The 21,907-nt window shown below is 37.3% G+C and overlaps 1 long non-coding RNA gene across 1 annotated transcript; it reads right to left on the reverse strand.

Annotated features, from left to right (window-relative positions):
- Positions 1-1,460: 1,460 nt before the first annotated feature.
- LOC119084076 lies at positions 1,461-20,893 on the reverse strand. The gene is made up of 3 exons (XR_005088995.1): positions 20,884-20,893; positions 11,293-11,302; positions 1,461-1,547 (listed from the first exon to the last, which is right to left on the reverse strand). It is a non-coding gene; the product is annotated as an uncharacterized LOC119084076 (long non-coding RNA).
- Positions 20,894-21,907: the final 1,014 nt, after the last annotated feature.

The following is a 21,907-nucleotide window of genomic DNA, read 5'->3' on the forward strand; positions in this document are numbered from 1 at the left end:
TCATTGTGATTGCGATGTCATCACTTCTACTTATCGTTTCGAGTTATTTACACGGAAGAAAAATTTTTCTTATTCAGCCCGTTGCCGACGCTGTCAATCTTTTAATGAATGATAACGCAGCCATCAGATACCGAAATCTTCATCGTGCAGACGCCTTCATAATAGTGCCTTTAACCTTTACCGGGCTTGTTGTGATGAACGGCATTCTCTCACTCTTCCAAAGTTACATCACGTCTCCCATTTACCAGCCGCAAATTAACTCAATTGAAGATCTGTACAGGTCGTCAGTTCCGATTATAGCAAATGATATCAACTGGAAAGACCAGTTTGTTGAATTGCTGGATGGTATATCGAAGCATGGCGGATGGAGTGACAAGGTGCATGGTTTAAATGAAGATCAAATAACAAGAGAAACCGCTACATTTAACAATTCTATAGCGTTTTTCGTTCTCGCTGAGTCGGGACTACCACTTTTAGAAGGGCAAAAACGGTTAGCATTAAAAGCGTACCATCTATTAAGCGAGCCATTTTTGGCTAGATACTTGATATCACATCTACTTAGACCGGATTTCCCTTTCATTGAATGCATGAACGACATAATTCACCGATTGAATTGTGCAGGATTAATCGATAAGTGGCTTAAAGAACAAAGCGAAGAAGAGTTGCAAGCTGTGTTGAGAATAAATCGTGAAATTAGAATCACTGAAGCATCAGGCGTGGATGAATTTACAATACCGACTGCTGTTTGGTGTGGTTGGATTGTAAGTATAATTGTCTTTATTTGTGAACTAATTTGGAACCGAATCAAGTTATGCCGAAGCGGTCCTACATCACACATTATCGGAAGTGTAAGGGGATAGCTAGATCTGATAAAAATTGGAAAATATGCAAATTATTGTTTTTACGTAAATTTTGTGATGTGTAATATATTCATGTTGCGTTCAATTATAGCGTATTGGAGTTTTAAGCGTATTGATTTCACAACTTCTGTAAGGGACTTTGCGTGACGAAGCAAGGGTACAATGGGTACAATAGGTACGATGGGTACAATATCGTGACGGTAAACTCGAAACTTAAGTGAGGCTACGTCTGAAAGTACCGTATCTTGAAGATGATCTATAGGAACACGCTCCGACCATAACCTAAATTACATAAAATAAATTATGAAACGCTCACCCTGAAAGTTGAAACAACAAAAAATCAGGAATATTTTTGCATGCATTAGTCGTAGGCAAAATAACCCGTGGAATAAAACAATGAATGTAGTCAGGTTGCTAGAGAGGGTATTGGTGACTCACAACACCCTCGAAATGCAATTTCCAACTATTCTTCCCTCGTTCAACAATAGTATATTTCAACATACCCCAATACGCACAAGACTTGTGTGCACGCGCGGGCGAAGCCCGAGCGAAAACACACATCGAATTTTTGAAAGATATTTTCTGTAATAGTGAGAGTGTGTTGGTGCATTCCTTCCCACCGTTACTTTCCCTACCGACCGGTTCATTTCATAGCTCACCAATACACTCTCACGTATACAGAAAAAACTTGTAATATTCTCATAACAATACTTCGCTTTTCGTACTAAATTTGAACTGTCGATAACCAGATTGTGCACTTTGAAAAATGTGCAAAATCGTGCCAGGACTATTTTTCGTCGTGCGCTATTTGAATTGCCCCATAGCACTGTTTCCAGCACGAACACTAACTTTTCCAGTATGTGTTGTGTGTTTTCATTCACACCAAGAAATCGTGATTCCTATTCGGAAGGCTCCAAATATTTCTTATGTAAAGAATCGGCCATACTTGCCATACTCTTCTTTCAATAAACAGTTGGAAAACGTTCAGATCTACTTTGCGACACGTAAAACAACCGAACATTACCTTATCTCAGTACGAGGGGCGCCTTTTAAGTGGTGAGACTCAGCCAAACTAGCTAACAAATGATGAAGATCTCAGCAAGCATGAAAAATTTGACATTTTTTGTGGTATGTTCGCGAACAACAGTTTTAATTTCGACGCGAAGTTGTATTTATAAAAATAGTTCGAAAAAAGTCTTACCACCGAAAAATGGAATTGACTCACGAAAATTTCCGTGCAATGATTTTTTATGACTATCGCCGTGGCCTCACTCAACAAGATTGCATGGATCAACTCCAATCGACTTTCGGTGACGAAGCACCATCCAAGGCCACCATTTACCGTTGGTTCAATGAATTCAATCGAGGCCGTGAATTCCTCCAGGACGAGTATCGTGAAGGACAACCAAGAACTGTTGTCCTCAAACATAACATCGATGCCGTGCAGAACTTGTTAAAAGAAGATCGGCGTGTGACATACCGAGAGATTCAGTCATCCTTGGGCATGAGTTCGACCAGCGTCCAAGCAATTTTACATGAACACCTGGGTGTAAGAAAAATTTGTTGCCGTTGGATACCACATAAATTGACAATCGCTCAAAAGGAGGCTCGTGTGAATTGGTGTGAGGAAATGTTGGCAAAATACCGTTCCGGAACGTCCAAAAGCGTATTTGACATCGTCACTGGTGACGAATCTTGGATTTATGCCTACGATCCGGAAACAAAGCAGCAATCGACCGTTTGGGTCTTCCAAGATGAAGTGAACCCAACGAAAGTCACACGCGCGCGAAGCACATCCAAGCAAATGGTTGCTTGTTTCTTTGGAAAAACCGGACATGTTGCCACTGTACCTTTGGTGGAACGGAAGACAGTCAATGCGGATTGGTACAAAACCATCTGTTTGCCGGAAGTGATTGGTGAAGTACGGAAAAACAACCCCAAACGTCGCATCACGCTTCATCATGATAACGCCAGCTCACATACTGCTATCGCGACAATCGAATTTTTGAGCGCTCATAACGTCAATTTGATGGGTCATCCGCCATACAGCCCCGACCTGGCACCCAATGACTTCTTTTTATTTCCTAACATCAAGAAAAAAATGCGTGGTCAACGGTTCTCGAGTCCTGATGAAGCGGTGAGCACATTCAAAAACCACGTTTTGGAGGTACCGGATTCAGAGTGGCAAAAATGCTACGAAAATTGGTTCAAACGTATGAGTAAGTGTATTGAGCATCGTGGAGAATATTTTGAAAAACAATAAAGCCATTCGTTATAATAAATAATTGTTTTAAGACAGCGAGTCTCACGACTTAAAAGGCGCCCCTCGTATATGTCCAGCTTTCCTTCCCTAACCTAACTAAAAGATTAAACCATTCAAAAATGCGAAAACAAAAGACATCCTGAATCTGAATTATACAATGCCAGTCCAGGAAGGTTCCGATTCCGAAAGCAGTAAACGTCTAAAATATTATGAACAAAATGTACGAATAACTGTCCAAGTCCATGTATTCCTTTGAGTATTTCTTTGTACACATACGGAATCTTGAAAACCGACACATTTTCTGTTTCTAAGTTTTACTTAGTAACTTAGTTAAACAGAAAATGTGTCGGTTTTCAAAATTCCGCGAGTGTATGAAACTGTAATCTGATAATAGATTATTTTTTAATTGCGTTGAGAGGACACAACGGACATAACCCTCCGTTTTGTACTACGCTAACGACCACTAATATTTAGCTTGGTTTTTATTCACTCAAGGGATTAATTTGTTAAATAATCGTTGAAGTTGATGTAAATGTAAAGTCAAAGGCTAAGTCTTTGATTAATATTCGTTTAGTTGTCACACAGTTACCTTTCACTGCAATTACTTTTGATAGTTACCGGTCAAACGGAATGAATTCTTTGCTACCATCGACAGTTATCATGAGTCTTCTGACTACCATAATTTGGTGTCATCAGCAACATGATGCCCTACATTTAATCAATCGACTGAGTGATTTCTATCGTTTCGATCATCACTTATTTCTTATGGACTCATTGATTGATTTGGATCGTTGGTTTCCAATGACGTCATCGAATTTAGAAACCAAATTGGACAGTCTTACACCTCAGACAGTTTACACTTTTGACTACGCACTTGAAAGCGATTTTAACTTTACAGAACATCTTGCAGCATTAAAGTCGAATAAAAACGCATTTCTAGTTGCTGTGGTTGAGTCATTGGAATTTGAAAATCACTCCCAATTATTGACTGATATTGCAGCGATTCGAGCGCTTGATACGAGCGTGAGAATTGGAATGTTTATCGAACACAATATCACATCTTTGGATGTTCTAAAGAGAATATTCCGTTGGAGCTGGAGTGCCGGTATTGTGAAAATTTTTATTGCGTTTAATTTGAGTGTTGAGGATGAAGAGCCTTCATTGAACGTTTTCAAATACGATCCTTTCGCAGACTTTGAGTTGATAAATCTGACAAGGAGTGAGTTTGTTGGGGACTTTTTTTCCGACGAAGTTCCCAATTATCGCCAATATCCTCTGCGATTCATGAAGCTTCACGAAGCGAACAACTATGTTGTCGTAATCAAACTTTGGAAAACTGTAGTTTGGGCCTTTAATGCGTCGATGACACTGGAAGAAACCAACTATGCGGAACTCATAGCAATGAAGTTCATAAACGGTAATGTAATACATCAAGAACAGGAACTGTCAAGTAGGACCAATGATGTACAATATTCGTATCCACATCGCCAGAGCATTTTATTGTTGATGGTACCTCATGCTCAACCGTATGCTGATTTCGTAGCATATTTACAAAATACGAAATGGACGCTTCTCTTCGGTTACGCTTTCATTGTGATTGTGACGTCAACAATCTTACTTGTCGCTTCTCGCTATTTACAGGAACGGAAAATTTTACTTTTCCAGTGCATTGCCGATGTTGTCAATCTCATAATTAACGATAATGCCGCCATCACATACCGACATCTTCACCGAGCAGATGTCTTCGTTACTGTACCTCTGACATTTACCGGGCTGATTGTGATGAATGGTATTTTGTCGGTTTTCCAAAGTTATATAACGTCCCCAATTTACCAGCCGCAAATCAATTCGATTGAAGATCTGTACAGATCCTCCGTTCCAATTTTGGTCAATGAAATTGAATGGAAAAGCAAGATGGTTGATCTGTTGGAAGATCTCTCCAATTATGGCGGATGGATGGGTAAGGTGTGTGGGACAAACTTGGAAGATCTATCACACGAAGTGTATACGTTTAACAATTCCATATCATTTATTGTACTTGATCAGCAGGGACTGACACTATTAGATGTACAAAAACGGTTGATTTTGAAAGCGTTTCATTTGTTGCGAGAAACTTTTTTGGCTAAATATCTCTTGTCATATCAAATCAGTCCCAATTTTCCTTACATTGGACCAGTAAACGACATCATTCACCGGCTGAATGGGGCAGGACTGATCGATAAGTGGGTCAACGAGCAAAATGCCAAAATGACGAGAAACGTGTTGCAAAAAAATCCTCGTCAATTCAAAATCAGCAGCGAATCGAGCATGGATGAATTTACAGTGCCGACTGTTGTTTGGTGCGGTTGGATTGCAAGTGCAATTGTTTTTATTTGCGAAATAATTTGGAGCAAAATCAAGTCATACCAACGCACTCCCAAAACAATTAGGAGGAAAGCTTGCAACGTGAAGAAGCGAAACACTACTGTGCAGTTTCTGTGCAGGCCTGTAGCTAAATGTGGACACAAGGGGCATAAACAATATCCTCTCTAGCAACTTAGCTAAGGTCCCTGACAATTTTTAACTTTGTGCGTCATTTTCTTGGAATCATTTTATATCCAGTAGTAGTGGCTAACTTTATTGTGAAGATTGAACATTTGGCTTTGATCAAAAATTAATCAATATTTAAAGAATTTCTTTAATTAAGTTTAATATTTTAATTGGATCGTGATTTGTGTTATGGTGTCCGTGATTTGCGGTATTTCATATGAAATTCAATAGAGACCGATATTTGGAGGTATCTAAAGCGTCATACAAATTATACCGCAAATCAAGGTCCAATAGAATCGTGATTTGCGGTATAATTTGTTTTACATGTAAATTTACACAAGCAAATCATGGTCAGATTTTCGCATCCGCAAATCACGGTCAGGGACCTTACATTTATTAAGGTGGTGAAAAGGAAACGTGACCTTCGCACTTTAAATGTAAAATTAGAAAGTAGTCTATGATTCTGAAAACAAAGGAATAAGGTGGTATTTTGACAGCGTCAAAATGAAGTTTGTTTGCTAGAGAGGGTTTTGGCATAAACCATAATTTTTCGTTAAAAAAAATTTAGTTAACAAAACAAATCAACACCAAATTTAATCAATTATCAATTCATCCTGGCTATTCGAATTCCAATTAAAAGCACTCTGACAATGCACTGAAGTAGACTCTACAAAGGCTTAAAGATGAAAATTAAACATTTACATGATCCAAATCCATAATTTTGTATTTTGCATTTCTCATGAAGCTGCGAAATTTACGTAGAACAGCTTTATGCTCTCTGTGCCGAAAGTGAAACGAGCCCTATGCCAACTACAAGATTATGTTTTTTAGCCAAAGTCAATGTGATTTCCGATGTCCCTCGACAAATAATTATATAGTTCGAGGCAATTTTCATTATACGTTTGTACAAATACGGGATTCTATTGACTTATTCTACAAAGTCAGCTACTCCAAGGTCTCTAATTTAACTTTCGAAAAATCAACCGTTCCATCCCATCCTTTACTGCGTCGTGACAATGGTGGAGTGAATTAGATTGATAAGTGGGCGTGGGGTAATCTGGCACATCATACAAATTGAATACGAAAATATCACAGATAAACTAAGTCACTCACTTCATAAATTCAAATCCAGGTTTTCCAACCACAAAATTGATTCCGTAGTCATTGAATGTATCTCAGATATGCCACCTGAGAATCGTCTACCAGGACAGTATGATGTGACTCATTGATTGTATCGATGAACGGTCGCAATCGCACAATGGAGAGTCCACGTAACTCCATTGAAACATTTTCTCTGCACAGCACCCATGTCCGGTGCGCAGTCGATTTATTGTTTTCCAAAGCTTACGGGGCATACACAAGCCAGGAACAGCTTTGGTTGGGTCGTCGATGAGAAATTTGTTTTCAAAATCCGGGCATTCCATCCATTTTTGTCGCTCCTCAATGGAATAGTGTTCGTCAGTGACAATATGATCCTTCCAAATTGGGCGTCTGGAACTGAGTCGATGCGGTGGTGGGTTCGTCAAGTCATTTACGATCGGCAATCTGTCGGCGTGTTGGTGGTTCATACACTGAAACCAGATTCTCTGAGCGGCCTTTTCTCTCCTCAGTTCAGGAGGAGCAATGTTTGACAGCACCGGTAGCCAAGGACGTGGCGTTGATTGCACTGACCCCGTGATAATTCTCATGGTTTCATTTAATTGCGTGTCAATTTTATCTACGTGTGCGCATTTGTACCAAACAGGCGCCGCATATGTAGTAAAAGGACGCATACTATGATCGCGTGTGCCATACTCCCCGATGCCGAATTTAACTGGTACAAAACAGCACCGCTGCAAATAAAAAACAGAGAGTTGCTAATATGACGACTGGGTCGTTTAGACGGGTAGAGGGAATATGTCGAGTGACAGTTGGGTTTTTGAGAGAGAATTCAATACGTCAGAGAGAGCTTTTTTCTCCTTTGTTACGATCTGTCAGTTTTTCTTTTTTTTTGCGATTTAGTATGGAAATGAAAACTAAAATTGAGATATCTTTGCTGTTTTTGGTCCAAAAAAATTTGAAAAACCACTTAAAACAGCAAAGATATTTCAATTTTAGTTTTCATTTCCATACTAAATCGCAAAATAGAAAATGACAGATCGTAACAAAGGAGAAAAAAGCTCTCTCTGACGTATACATTTATACGACTAATGGCGTGGAATTCAAAATCATTCGCCATTCCGTCGAAACGAACCAGTCGTCATATTAGCGTCTCTCTGATAAAAAACAATCACGAAGATCATGACAACATAACAAATGGAAGAAGAAGAAAAACAAAAAATATAGTGAGGAGGTAATGCCATATATAACCGAACCAGATGTGCGGTGGCACGAAAGTTCGATACAAACGCCAACTCACCCCTTCGTTGAAAGCAAAAAATGGAATAGAAAGTCGGGCCATCTGTTGTGAGATTGCGAAAATATTTTTGTGAAATACAAGTAAATCGTAGTCAACCAATTAAAATTGGCATCGAACTTATGTGTCAACCAATTAATCGGAACCAATTATCGGAAAATTTTAGTTTTTTTGCATTATAAGAGTCGATATTAGTGAAATTATTGATACTGAACAGTTTAATCAAGGGAGACTTGGTTTGTGCATACAAAATTCATCTAAAGTTGATATTCTTTGAATTTTGCATGGAAAGCTGAATTTCGATTAAAATAAGCGATTAAGTGAGTTTTCAGCCTACAAAACGCAATAATAAATGTTTGTTGAGCCTAACCTAAGTGATAACAAGCATTTCTAATACCAATTTGTGATTTTCATATTTCGTTTTTAAACCTCTAACAACATGACGTGTAGAGATGAGTGGGTATAGCAAATTTTTGTGCCCACATGCCCACTATGCCCATCATTTGAGAAAAAAGCCCAGTGCCCGGCCCAATGCCCGCAAGGGAAATGCCCATGGGCACTGGCCCAGCCCACAAACTATGTGTACACAAATCGTCGAATTGTAAAGTTTTGAACGTTTATTTTAATTGTTTTCGCTTCATATTTCACGTTGTTCTGATATGTACAATGAGTTTCAAAGTGTGGTGATGTAGACGGCATACAATATAATAACATGATAAAGTCAATGTTCCAAAAGAACGTTGTACATATCGCACACACTCTTCACTCACTGCTCCTGCTCCCTGTGAAATTTCATGCCAACTATTAAAAACGATACATTCACGACGGCTAAAATTTGATGAATCGCTGTACTTAACATTTTCAATTCACTCAACTTTCTCATATGAAGAATGTTGAGGGCTCACCTCGCCTCTCCTTCTTTCTTATTTTATACCTGAAATGCCTAACAAAAAAATAAAATCGAATAAGACTTGCCACAGATAAGGCTTGCCATAGAAAAAGCTCGCCAGAAAAGCAAATCTCTTAACAGAGTTAAAAACTCTGTCCTTACCCAGTCTATCATCACGTAGTGTGAACTTTGATAGCTTGACTATCGGACAGAGAGCTTTATCTATGGCAAGCCTTATCTATGGCAAGTCTTATTTGATTTTATTTTAAATTTGTTAGGCATTTCAGGTATAAAATAAGAAAGAAGAAGAGTCGGGTAAACCCTCAACATTCTTCATATGAGAATGTTGAGTGAATTGAAAATGTTTAGTATTCGTTGAAAATTCATCAATTTTATTTTTGATTTTGTTGACAATTTTGAATTGAAGGAAGTACGATGAACAGTCCTAGTTTGGTGGGCGCCCACGTTTTATGAAAGTGCCCATTCCCTGCCCACCGCCCGCCAGTTTCTGAAGCCCATAACACTTATGCCCATGGGCCCACTCATCTCTAATGACGTGTCGAACCGCGATTTTTGCCATACTGTCGATTGTCGAACCGCGATCCAAAATGTCGAAGCCAGAATTCGATTAAAACTTTAATAATTAACTGAAATTAACATTAAAATTAACATAATTAGGCTAGTTTCGTAGAAAAATAATTGTTCCCATAGTCTAAAACAATTACCGCATACATATCTTCCAAGAAACGGAAACAATCGAGTTGAAACTCAGATTTTCAAAATTCTTGTCGAACCGCGATACTTTACCTTATATTAACTCGATGAAGGCAAAATGTAGTGAAATGTATGGGATCAACAGAATTGGAAATGAGTTTTCTCAGGTTCTAATGCATCGTTTTTAGTGATACATAGCTCGTTGAACTCGCATTGAAGTCTATTTTCATTATCGAAAGGAATTTTTTAGATTTTGGACAATGTGGAAAAGTTGAAATGTTCGCCTATGGTTGCCTTGTTCGTAGCGCTAGCTGGTCGCTTCCTTCGTTTTAAGAAGTATACAAACTGCGTCAAGTGGAGTGGAGTTATCGCTACGCTCATGATCGAATAATACAAAAAATTGTTTTGTATGGCAAAATTAACTTTATACAACAAATAAGCTACACTCAAAATAAAATCTACCAAAAACAATGTTGATTTCGAATGAACATTGCAAATTGATACACTATACCAATTACCATGATTCAGTGTATACTAATTTTTAATGTCGATTCCAAATCTGCCTTAATTTGTAAAAAAAATAATAACAAAAATTAAAACAAAAGATTTCTTTTGTTTTATTTTTTGATAAAGTTTTTTTTTTAAATCAATAATAGTTGAGCTAGCTAGGATTGTAAATATTGCGTTGTACATAAAGAAGAGTACCATTTTATATCATAGTTTCTTTTAAGAACTTGCAGCAGCAATCAATTGTAATATTTCCGTCTTACCACTTTGACTCAAACTATGAGCTGCTAGCCTTACGTTTCTTATCCAATTACCAAGAGAATTTATTATATCGGGAAGAAAATAGATTAAAGCAGAAACCAAAAATGTGCCTATGGAAATTAATGGATGTTCAGCAAAAACAGCACACATAGTAGACAATATCATCTCTCCCATTGCAATTAAAGCGGCAACACCTGGTAAATGCCGATTCATGTAAAGGACATCCAGAGCGCTTCTAATAACTACCTGGTTTATCATAATTTTATTTTTTTATTCTGTGGAATGTAACAAATTTTATTAATCTTTGGAAGGTCGTGATAAAACTATTAAATTATTACCTGTAAGTCTGCGTAGTTCAGTTTCTTTTAAAGCATCAATAGGTGCAGATATAGCAAACAACAATCGAGTTACGGCTGAATTAAGTCGTATAAACCAGGACTCTACACAAGAACTAAGCAATTCACCGAAAATAGATTTGGTATTTTTAATTAGACTTGCTTGAAGTCCATTCATTCGGTATGGCATACCTACCGGACTGTTTTTATGTCGCAATAGAGCAAATTATTCTGTAACGATCCAATTTTCTGTGTTCTACGAATATTATCTTAAAAACAAAAAAGTGTTATTCATTGTTTTATTTTATTGATAACACCCATATTTTTATAACAAGATAATAAGTCCAAGATGATACAAATCATCAAAACAATCAAAGGAAGTATCCACTCCTTGGACATTTTGTCACATCGCTAATCTTGATGTGAATAAAATCGAACAAAAAACTTTGTCATGGCTTCGTTGACGTATATCGATTCCACATCGATACAGCCTGATACAGTTGTTTGTGATATGACCAGTAACTAGACAAGACAAGTACCATTTTCTTTCTTTTATCACCATCCAGCGTTGATCAACATTTTTGCTCAAAACCACTTCACACTGCCAAGGTTTTTGCCATGAACTATAGTAAATCCCCCCAAAAAACCCTAAAGGGTGAAAGTGTGACGCAAGTCCCTGTTTCTACTTACAAAATAACTGATATCTCTGATGGTGACGCTTTCTGCGCCTCAACGCAAAAGTTTTATCAACAAAAAATTGACTCAAAAAATTTAAGAAAGAAAATTTTAGCAAATATTGCGTCACAAGTGGCAGATGTTGAGGAAACTAATGTTAGGAAAATAGTTAAAATAGGGAAAAATATGTCCTGAATCATCTGCCACATGTGACACAGTTTTTTCTAAAATTTTCTTTCTTAAATTTTTTGGGTCAATTTTTTGTTGATAAAACTTTTGCGTTGAGGCGCAGAAAGCGTCACCCTCAGCGAAATCAGTTATTTTGTAAATAGAAACAGGGACTTGCGTCACACTTTCACCCTTTAGGGTTTTTTGGGGGATATCAGTTCTTTTGGAAGTTTATGGGTAAGGGTCCATCCATCGAAAAATCCGGTGGAAGTTATGAAGTGCCAGGAATCATCTCTCATCTCAAAATTTAGGAACCAACCTCGGAACACCTCACTTATATCGAAAACAACCCAAATCCATCGAAAAATCCGATGGAAGTTAGGTAGTGCCAGAGAAATCATCTGTCATCCCAAAATTTAGGAACCAACCTTGGAACACCTCACTCATATCGAAAACACCCCAGATTTATCGAAAAAACTGATGGAAGTTAGGAAGTGCCAGAGGAATCATCTCTCATCCCAAAATTTAGAAACCAACCTCGGAACACCTTACTTATATCGAAAATAACCTAAATCCATTGAAAAATCCGATGGAAGTTGGGAAGTGCCAGAGGAATCATCTCTCATCCCAAAATTTAGGAACCAACCTCGGAACACCCTACTCACGACGAAAATAATCCAAATCCATCAAAACACTTTTTCCAACATTTACCAATCATAATTAATAATTACTAGCTGAAAAAAAAACTTCTGACACACACACACACAAACACGCTGTTATATGGCATTGTATGGAAACTTCCGTGAGTCCTAACTCCCAAAAAGGCTTGCATACCCCAATTTTTTAAGGCCGTTGCTAATCGCCCGCGCGGGCGAATAGCATCTTATGGACTATTCGCCCACGCGGGCGAATAGCATTTTATAGACTATTCACCCGCGCGGGTGAATAGCATTTTATAGACTAATCGCCCGCGCGGGCGAATAGCATCTTATAGACTATTCGCCCGCGCGGGCGAATAGCATTTTATAGACTAATCGCCCGCGCGTGCGAATAGCATTTTATAGATTAATCGCCCGCGCGGGCGAATAGCATCTTATAGACTATTCGCCCGCAAATGACAGTTATTGCGCGATGAACATATAATATACAGTTAGTGAAGATGCTAATTAAGTGTGAAAATAGCGTAGAAATATACAGATCAGATGAAAGAGTTACAAATGAAATGTGAACGAATCAAGAAAAAAGTGGTGTTTGAAAAACTTTTGATTCTAAACTCCAAGGTTAGCATAGTATTGTCAAATTTTGTGGCTCTTTTAAAAGTCAAAAACTTTAGTCTTTCTTTTCGGCCAATGGTTCCGCCTGTTACATTACTTCACACTTTCAGTTTATTGTATTACAATTTCTAAAAGACATCCTTCTATTCGTAAGTTACTTAATGTAAAAGGGAGTAATTTTGTAAACCACGGCATAAGCAACATGTGTCATATTATGTAAAGGGGAGCATAAGCTCCTTCTGTCACATTATGTAAAAGGGAGCATAAGCTCCTTGCGTCGCATTTTGTAAAAGGAGCATAACACGTAGAGAAATCTTGTGTTTATCACAAAGGTAATTTAGGGATAACAGAGAAAGTCTTTTGTGAAAAACGATTTACCTTTGTACGAAACGACCGATGTACGAAGCGAAAGAAAATATAATTATTTTTTCTGCACTTCTTCCTACATTTTTTTTTTCTTCAATTTATCGGACTGTGTTGTATGCAGTGGAATATTTGGTTTATTTCAAAGATTTTTTTTTCATTTAAAAATGTTTTACCTTGTAATGGTTTTGAGCCCCCGACCTCATGATCTTCAGTCCACGATCTTACTAATGTTGCTGTTTAGTCATACAAATAGTGACAGCTTATTTCGAACAATTGGTACAGAAGTATTTCTTTTGTTACAAACGTTAATCTTTTGTGACAATCGTCAAACTGAAACTAATTGTTTTCGTAAAGATTGACTAGGATGCGGCCTTTAGTTCAGAATAAAAAGCAGGTAGCTTTTCGATATGCGATCCGAAATTAATTTTCGAAACTTGGAAATCCAACTCATCTCGAAAGTTACAGCGATCTACACCTAAAATAACCGTTGTGTTATTGATTTCATCGTTTCTCTTACTTCCCTCATTTCTCCATAACGAAAGTGTGAAGATATGATAGAAATATGAGAAACAATGAAATCATAGCACGACGATCATTTTAGATGCAGATCACTGTAAAATATCTCGAAATTGTTTGCACAATTAGTCGCACATAAAAATAAAGCGAGAAAGAAGAAGAGAATTCAACTTTTGCTTAAGAAAGTATTGAACCCAAGAAAAATTCCTTCAACATTTTTTTTAAACGCAATCGTTTGGGAAAAACGTTAATTAGCGGTTATCACAAAAGAAAATGGCCAACAGAACTAGTCCAAAAGAGAAAATTTTTGTGAGAACAGATTTACCTTTGCTACAAAAGATATTTCTTTGAGGTAAACGAGAATCGTTTTACACAAAATAAAAACGTTTCTCACAAAACAAAAACGTTTTTCACAAAAGTAATCGGTTTCGGCTTTTTTCTCCGTGAAGCTTCATGTGTCACATTTTGTAAAAGAGATCGTAAGCACTTTGCATCATATTTTGTAAAAGGAAGAAAACAAAGAAGTTGTTTTTTTTTTACTACGAAAACAACTGTCACCGATAATTTTCTCTAGGCTTTTTTTTGCGAATTCGATTCCACGTGTCTAAGCTAAGAAAGCCTTAAAGCATGCGTTAGTAAAATACCTATTTTAAAATAAAAAAAGGAATTTGCGGGCGATTAGTCTATAATATGCTATTCGCCCGCGCGGGCGATTAGTCTATAAGAAGAATTCAAAAAGTTGCTGTAATATGCTCCGCCGTCCTCCAAAAAAATTTGTAAAACATTTTTGGTAGTGGACTTGCGTCACGCCCGCTTACTAACGTGCGGGCGTGATACGACAATTAGCAGCAGAAGATGACTCTGGCTCCTCGTACTTCGCAACCGCAAATTCTTTTTTTTTCGAATTTTTATGTTGAAAAGGAAAAGGATCCAACGTAAATCGACGGCTAGCGGCTTCAGCTCCTCGTTGCATCCGGTCCCTAAAAGTTTTTAGACCCGTACGAAGTACTAGGTACGACTCCCTCAATTACGGTTTTGTAAAATAGTGCGTTTGTCCACTCTGTAACTTGAGTCAAACGCATTCGATTTCGAAAGTTCTTTTTTTTCCTCGCAGATAAAAATATGGACCTAGATTTAAATCTCTTTGGGATTAACAGTACGCGACCGAATCTTTCTTAGATTTAATTTAATCCCTTCGGGGATTTTAATTTTAATCTGACTTCTTACTCCTCGAGGGAGCATAGAGAGTCTACAAATTGTCGCCATCGAATTCGGTTTGGTGCGAGGGATTACATATCACCAAATGACTAATCCCTAGATATTGTATATAACAAGTGAGCGAAGCGAACGCGTGTGTTTACAGTATGTACATAAGATAAGCCTACCTCGGGACCTGAAAAACTAAATACATTGCGTGTGAAACTATTCATACGCCCGACGGTTCTCGTATTTTCATAACTCCAAATATTCGTAACTTAACAGTTACGTGTATTAAAACCCATAAGAACTCTTACGTTATGCATTCTTAAAGTTACGAACGCTACGAGAATCTACGCCCAGTATATATTACTGAAGGTGTTTGTTTTCAAGGTTCTGAAAGACACATCTGAGTTGATCACGAAGGCGGTGCCACACAAATTTTGACAAATAGATACTATTTATTGAACATACTCATAACATATTGTTTGAAGTGTCAACTTGAAGAAAAAAACGAGCCATCAGAACAGTCGGAGCGTTTGCTGCGACTGAGCCCCGTACAAACCCGTATATCTATTGCGTACGTGACCCTAGTGCGTCTGTCACCCTACTTTGACCGTAAGCCTATTGCGCCGGTTAATGTAGTTAAAGTAAAATTATTATGTAATATGTACATCTTACAAATTGCGCATAGCGCAATTACGAAGCCCCGTACGACGTTCCTTTCAAATGAAACAAAAATTTCAAATCGCCCTAAAATTTTATTTTTTTGAAGGGCCTAGTATCGGCCTCAGTCCGAGGACCCACATTTAAAATTTTTTTCAACTACATTCTATTCGGACCCTAGTAGTGGCCTTAGTCCAAGGACCCAAATTTTTTTTTTTTTTCAACAACATTCTATTCGGCCTTTGATTACCTTCCAAATCAAACAAAAATTACGAAAAACGAATGAAATTCGAGTTCTATGTAAAATACACATAGGGCCCTAGTAGCATTTCACTTCTAAGGCACTAACTCACGGTCCACTCACCCGATTTTAAAAAACTTTTTTTTCCTGGATTGGTATTGACAATACCTATCATTTGCCGTGTCATTTACATTTCCATCGTTTATTTTGCCATAAATATCACCAAAAGACCTTAAATCACTTAGGTGGCCCTAACTCACGAAGGGCCGACCCGAATATGCCCATCTTCGAACTTAGCCTCACTATTTCGACTATCTTTCAGGGGAAAAAAAATTTGAAATCGGATTTGATTTGCTCAAGATATCGACGTGACAGACGGACAGACGGACAGACAAAATTTTTATTGCAGATTCGTCATCTATGAACATAGGCAAACACTTTGCCCTTACCGTCTGCTTCGAATTCCATCAATTACACACAGCATCGTAATCCTATAAGCCCCTTTGTACTTCGTACGGGGCTAAAAATGGTTTTTATCAAGTTGACATTTCAAACAATCTGTAATGATGTTCAATAAATAGTATCTATTTGTCAAAATTCGTGTGTCAGCCGCCTTCGTGGGTGTCTTAACCTGTTCTTTCAGAACCTTGTTTGTTTTAAGGGGTAACAAGATCTATCGCGTAGTGTTTTAATAGCCTGCTTTCAACTACTTGATTGAGCTGACAGCGTGAGAGTTCAACACTCAACCACAGAGACAGATTTAAATCGATTATTGTTTAGATTTGCAAGGAAAACAAAGCTGATTGAATCGGTTCAAATCAATTGTTGAGTGCACATGGCTCATCAGAAACATCATTTTTGAGCTTTGCATAGTAAAATGGTTCGGTAATCAAAGAGTCTCAAAGGATAATTTGAATTTATTAACCAACAGAGAAGTAGTACAAAATAACAAAAGTAACAATCACATTCTTCGAAGTGCAGTAAATCTACTATAACAGCAGGGCATGTAGGAAAAAAAAACAACAAAAAAAGAAATAAAACGATAACATGTATATACAATACACTGAAAATGTTGAGTTACAAAATCGGCACTGTTGATTTGGGTCTGTAGTTGGTAAATCATTAACCAACAGTTTTTTAGTATTAAGTACGAAAATGTCAGTTGTATTTACAGATTCGTGACTTTACTAGTTTACTGTTGCGACTGTTGATTTTACCAGTTTCGATTTTTGTACCTACTTGTTATCGGGAACCATTGTCGCTGTTAATTTTACAGATGTTTAGCAACTGTTACCTATTTTTAAGTTTCTGCTTGTAATTTTTTGTTACGAACTGGAGTTGGTAATAACAACTAATTTTCTGTAATGGTTACGAATTTTCGGTTTGCTACGATTTTTGGCAGGTAATGGCATTGGGAACATGGTTTAGAAAATCTCGTTAGGTTTCTCGATAGGTTTCTCAATAGGCTTCTCGTTAGGAATCAGGGTCTGTCTCTTGGCAACAGTTACCAATCAACAATTCGTATACATAACCGAAGAAACTCTAATTTGTACAAATTTACAGCATTTTTGATTAGTAAATGAGTAAAGCTTTATTTGAATGTGGAATGTTTTAAGAAGTTATGTTTTGTAATGGTGACGAATTTTTGTTTTTCGCTGTTTTTGGTGATTAATGACATTGCGAAAATTATTTATCAACTTGGATTGGTAACTATTACAAATTTTCTGTAATGGTTACGAGTTTTCGGTTATTTACCATTTTTGATGGTTAATAGTACTAAAAATGATATCTGCCAACTAGCATTGGTAACCATTACAAATTTTCTCTTCGAAAATTTGTAGCCATTACAGAAAATTTGTAACGGTTACCAATCCGAGTTTCTGATATCGTTCTTAATTCTTAATGCTATTGACCAGTAAAAATCGTAAACTAAAAAGTAAAAGTGTGTAAACTACTACGCAAAGAGGTGAAGTTTTTGAAATATTGTTTAATAAAACAGTTAACATAGAAAATGTTAATGCAAAATTGAATTAACCACTTTTAGTAACCGTGAAATGTTTTTATTTGAAGTCAATGAAAATAAAAGCGTTGAACTGCTCGAAAAAATATCTAAACGTTTAGACCTCAGGCTAAACAGCAATTATATTTTTGTGATCAAACGAGTCACCAGTGGAGTCCGAACAGTCTTCAAAGCTTCCCGCAGGTTCCAAAAAAATGAAAAATCGATTAATTAAAAATTTTCCCATCGAAATATTTTCTTGTTATGTTATTCTTATTCGTGGTGCCGCCCTCTACAAAAACCACTAGAACTTTTCATGTCCACGAGAGGTCGAATAAAAAAAATTTCAAGCTCACCGTGAAAGCGGTTCATTATTGAAAAGTCAAATGAGGGACCTAATGCACTGTATCAAAGGCTCTATATAAAGGTATAGAGCCTTTGACTGTATGAAAATGAACACTGACATAAGTTGAAAAATTTAATTCGCAAAATATATAAGACTACTAGATAATTCAGGTCCCTAGTCAAACAAGCGCTCCTGCCTGGGTTACTTTTACTCTGCCGTGGCCATAACAATAACACTTTTGGGAACAATTTGTCAACAGACCTAAACATCTTGTGAGAATTTTGGTTGAATGATTGAACAAATCAATTGAATCGTAAATGGGAGTGATTCAACATATGGTTTGTTTAATCCTTACCACTTTTGATTTTGAATTTTCAGCGGCCTTAAGGCGTCAATTGCACGACCGTTCCTTTAGTAAATTGTTCCAATTTTTGTTTGAGCTAGCCAATTCTCGATTCCCGCAACTTATACCAAATTTTTTCGCAAATAAAAACAATTGCACTTGCCACCCAACCACACCAGATCACAGTCGGTACAACAAATTCACCCATATCCGACTCGTTACTGATTTTAATTTGACGATCTCGATTTAAATCCCACACAACTTTGGTCGTTCGTGCATTACGTTCTTTCAGCCACTTATCGATCAATCCTGCACTATTGAGACGGTGAATAATGTCATTTATGGCTTCAACAAAAGGATAATTCGATCGCATTCCGTATGATATCAGAGAACCAACCATAAAAGAACCACTTACTGAATGAAAGATTTTCAGGTCCAATCGTTTCTGTACTTCTAAGAAACTTTGTGCTTCCTGATCGGATAGAAAAAATGCTATAGAAGTGTTAAATGTCCGGGCTTCGTGTGTAAGTTGATTCGAATTTATTTCATAAACTTTGCCAATCCATCCACCATGAGGCGAGATCTGTTCAAACAACGCTACCATTTTATCTTTAACTTGCACTTCGCTAACAAAAATCGGAACCGTGGATGCGTAGAGATCTTCAATTGTGTCGATTTGCGACTGGTAAATTGGTGACGTTATGTAACTTTGGAAGATAGACAGAATGCCGTTCATAACAATTAATCCTGTGAAGGTTAGAGGTAAAGTAATGAAGGCGTCTGCTAGACAAAGTTTTCGGTATCTGATGGCTCCGTTATCGTTCATCAAGAGATTCACGACATCGGCAACACATTGGAAAATTAGAATCTTCCTTTTCTGCACATATCCGGAGATTATAAGCAGCAGCGATGATGCCGCAATCACAATGACGGTGTAAACGAAGAGAAGCGTCCACGTTCCAGTTCCGTTTTGTAAATATTCAAGAACATCAGCATACGGTTGAGCATGAGGTACCATTAACATCATAGTTGACTGTCGATGTGGATACACAGTATCATGTGCAAACCTTTGTTCATGAAGCAACACGTCTGCCTCTATAGGTATGGATTCTCCTAGGCTGATATCAATCAGTGATATTGATGCGTTGAGGACAGAGACAACGCTTTCCCAGAACCTGTGATCAACAAGAGTGCTGCTCACTTCACGATACTTCGCAAATTTAATGGGATCTTTGCGGTAATTGGGTACTCTGTCGGTAAAATAGTCCCGAAGCGACTCACAACTCGTAATATTAATTAAACCGAAAGTTCCGAAAGGATCAAATTTAAAAACGTTGAATAAAGGCTCATCATACCCAATATTTAAATGAAATGCGCTAAAAATGTTCACAATACCAGCAGTCCTGCTCAATCGAAACAATATCTCTATGATGTCGAGAGAGATGACGTTTTGAACAAAAAATACGCCAGTTTTCATGTTGAAACCAAACGCTTGAATGACCATAGTCAGATTCAACCATTTCTGCCAATTAAGGGTTAACCCGTCGACGACAACCATCAGAAATGTATTTTTGCCGGCTTTCGTCTGTATTAATGGCTCAGAAACATCATCAAAAGCATAAACTGTCTGTGGTGTAAAGACATTCAGCGTGGTACTCGTTGATGAAGACATTGGGAACCAACGATCGAAATCGGTCCCGGAGTCTATTACGAAGATGTTATGGTCGAAACGATAAAAATCATTTAGCCGAGTGATGAAATGAAGACCGTCAGTATTCAGCTGGCACCAGACCACTGTCGACAGTAGACTTATAATCATTGTTGGTAGTATCATTAAATTCACTTTGAACTGACAAGTACTGTGCCGCGATTGAATATCGTTTGACCATCTAGCTGGTATGGCCTTCCAAAACCAATGACGATTAATAACAGACATTATTTTCTTGTGATTCAAAGGCCAGATATGTATATTGTAATGGCAGTTAAGACAATGAATTGATGGGTTGGGTTTTTATTTCAACGAAACTGACAAAAGTACGCGATTATTATCGATGGTGAACTGTGAACTCTGATCAGTTAAGAAACGAAATTACGCGTTGATCGGAAATGTAAACCTTTATGCTTTATTAACAGATCTAATGAAAATTTCAAATTACATCCTATTAAATACCACAAAAAAAAACACTCCTGAGCGAATTCCAACCTAACTCTAGAAAAATCTATTTTATCTGGACGTTCATATCCAGGTGTGATGCAGCCTAAAATCGTCCAGATCACAAACTTCTAATAGTTTCAATCGTGGTAGACGCAGGACAATTTAAATGTGAACGGTGTGGTACTCAGTAGTTTGTACTTATACGAGCGCCTGTGCGTGTATTATCGTATGTTGAGTATGAGCTAAGGTGTAAGGGGAGACATTTTATCGCAATGGGAAAACTAGTTTAGTATATAGTGAAGCCAGGGCCTATTTTAAGGAATTTAATTTCCAAAAATTTCACAAATTTCACAAATTTCACAGAAATTCTTAAAATTTCTAAATTTTGTTTTCTCTTAGATCTCATTTCAAAGTGATCATTTAAGCTCAATGACATGAAAAACAACTAAAAATGCAGTAAAAACAACATTTACATCAATCTGAGTGTTTTTAGATAAAATGACGAAAAGTGAATGAAAATTTTAAGAATTTTTGGAAATTTAATTTCCTTAAAATAGGCCCTGAGGGAAGTAGCTTTGCCTGCAAATCCGTCACCTAGATATATGCATTTTACCTCATACCACTATGTTCAGTTAGGATTTCTACACCTTATCCACGGCAGAGTAAAATAAACCAGGCAGGAAACGTCGAAACGTCAAATAAGGGACCTAATACACTGTATGAAAATGAACTCAAATGAACACTGACATAAATTGAAAAATTTTATTCGCAAAAAATATAGGGCTACTAGATTGTTCAGGTCTCTTGTCAAACGTCCACTCCTGCCTGGTTAACTTTACTCTGCCGTGCCTTATCCCAAATTACTTCGCAAATAAAAGTGACTACACTGACAATCCAACCGCACCAAACAATAGTCGGAACTGCAAATTCAATAGTGTCCGATTTGCCAGTGATTTCAATTTGACGATCAAAATTTCTTTTCAGCAAATCTTTGACCATTTTTGCATAGTCTTCCTTGGTCCACTTATCGATGAGTCCTGCACCATTCAATCGGTGAATAATGCCGTTTATAACTCCATTGAAAGGACAATCACATCTAATTTGATATGCTGCCAAAGAGTTACCAACAAAATTACCCCTTAACACGTGATACGCTTTCAAGTTGAACCGTTTCTGAACTTCTAAAAGTGATTGTGCTTCCTGATCAG

This window comes from Bradysia coprophila, unplaced genomic scaffold (assembly GCF_014529535.1).
Source record: "Bradysia coprophila strain Holo2 unplaced genomic scaffold, BU_Bcop_v1 contig_732, whole genome shotgun sequence".
Lineage (NCBI taxonomy): Eukaryota > Metazoa > Arthropoda > Insecta > Diptera > Sciaridae > Bradysia > Bradysia coprophila.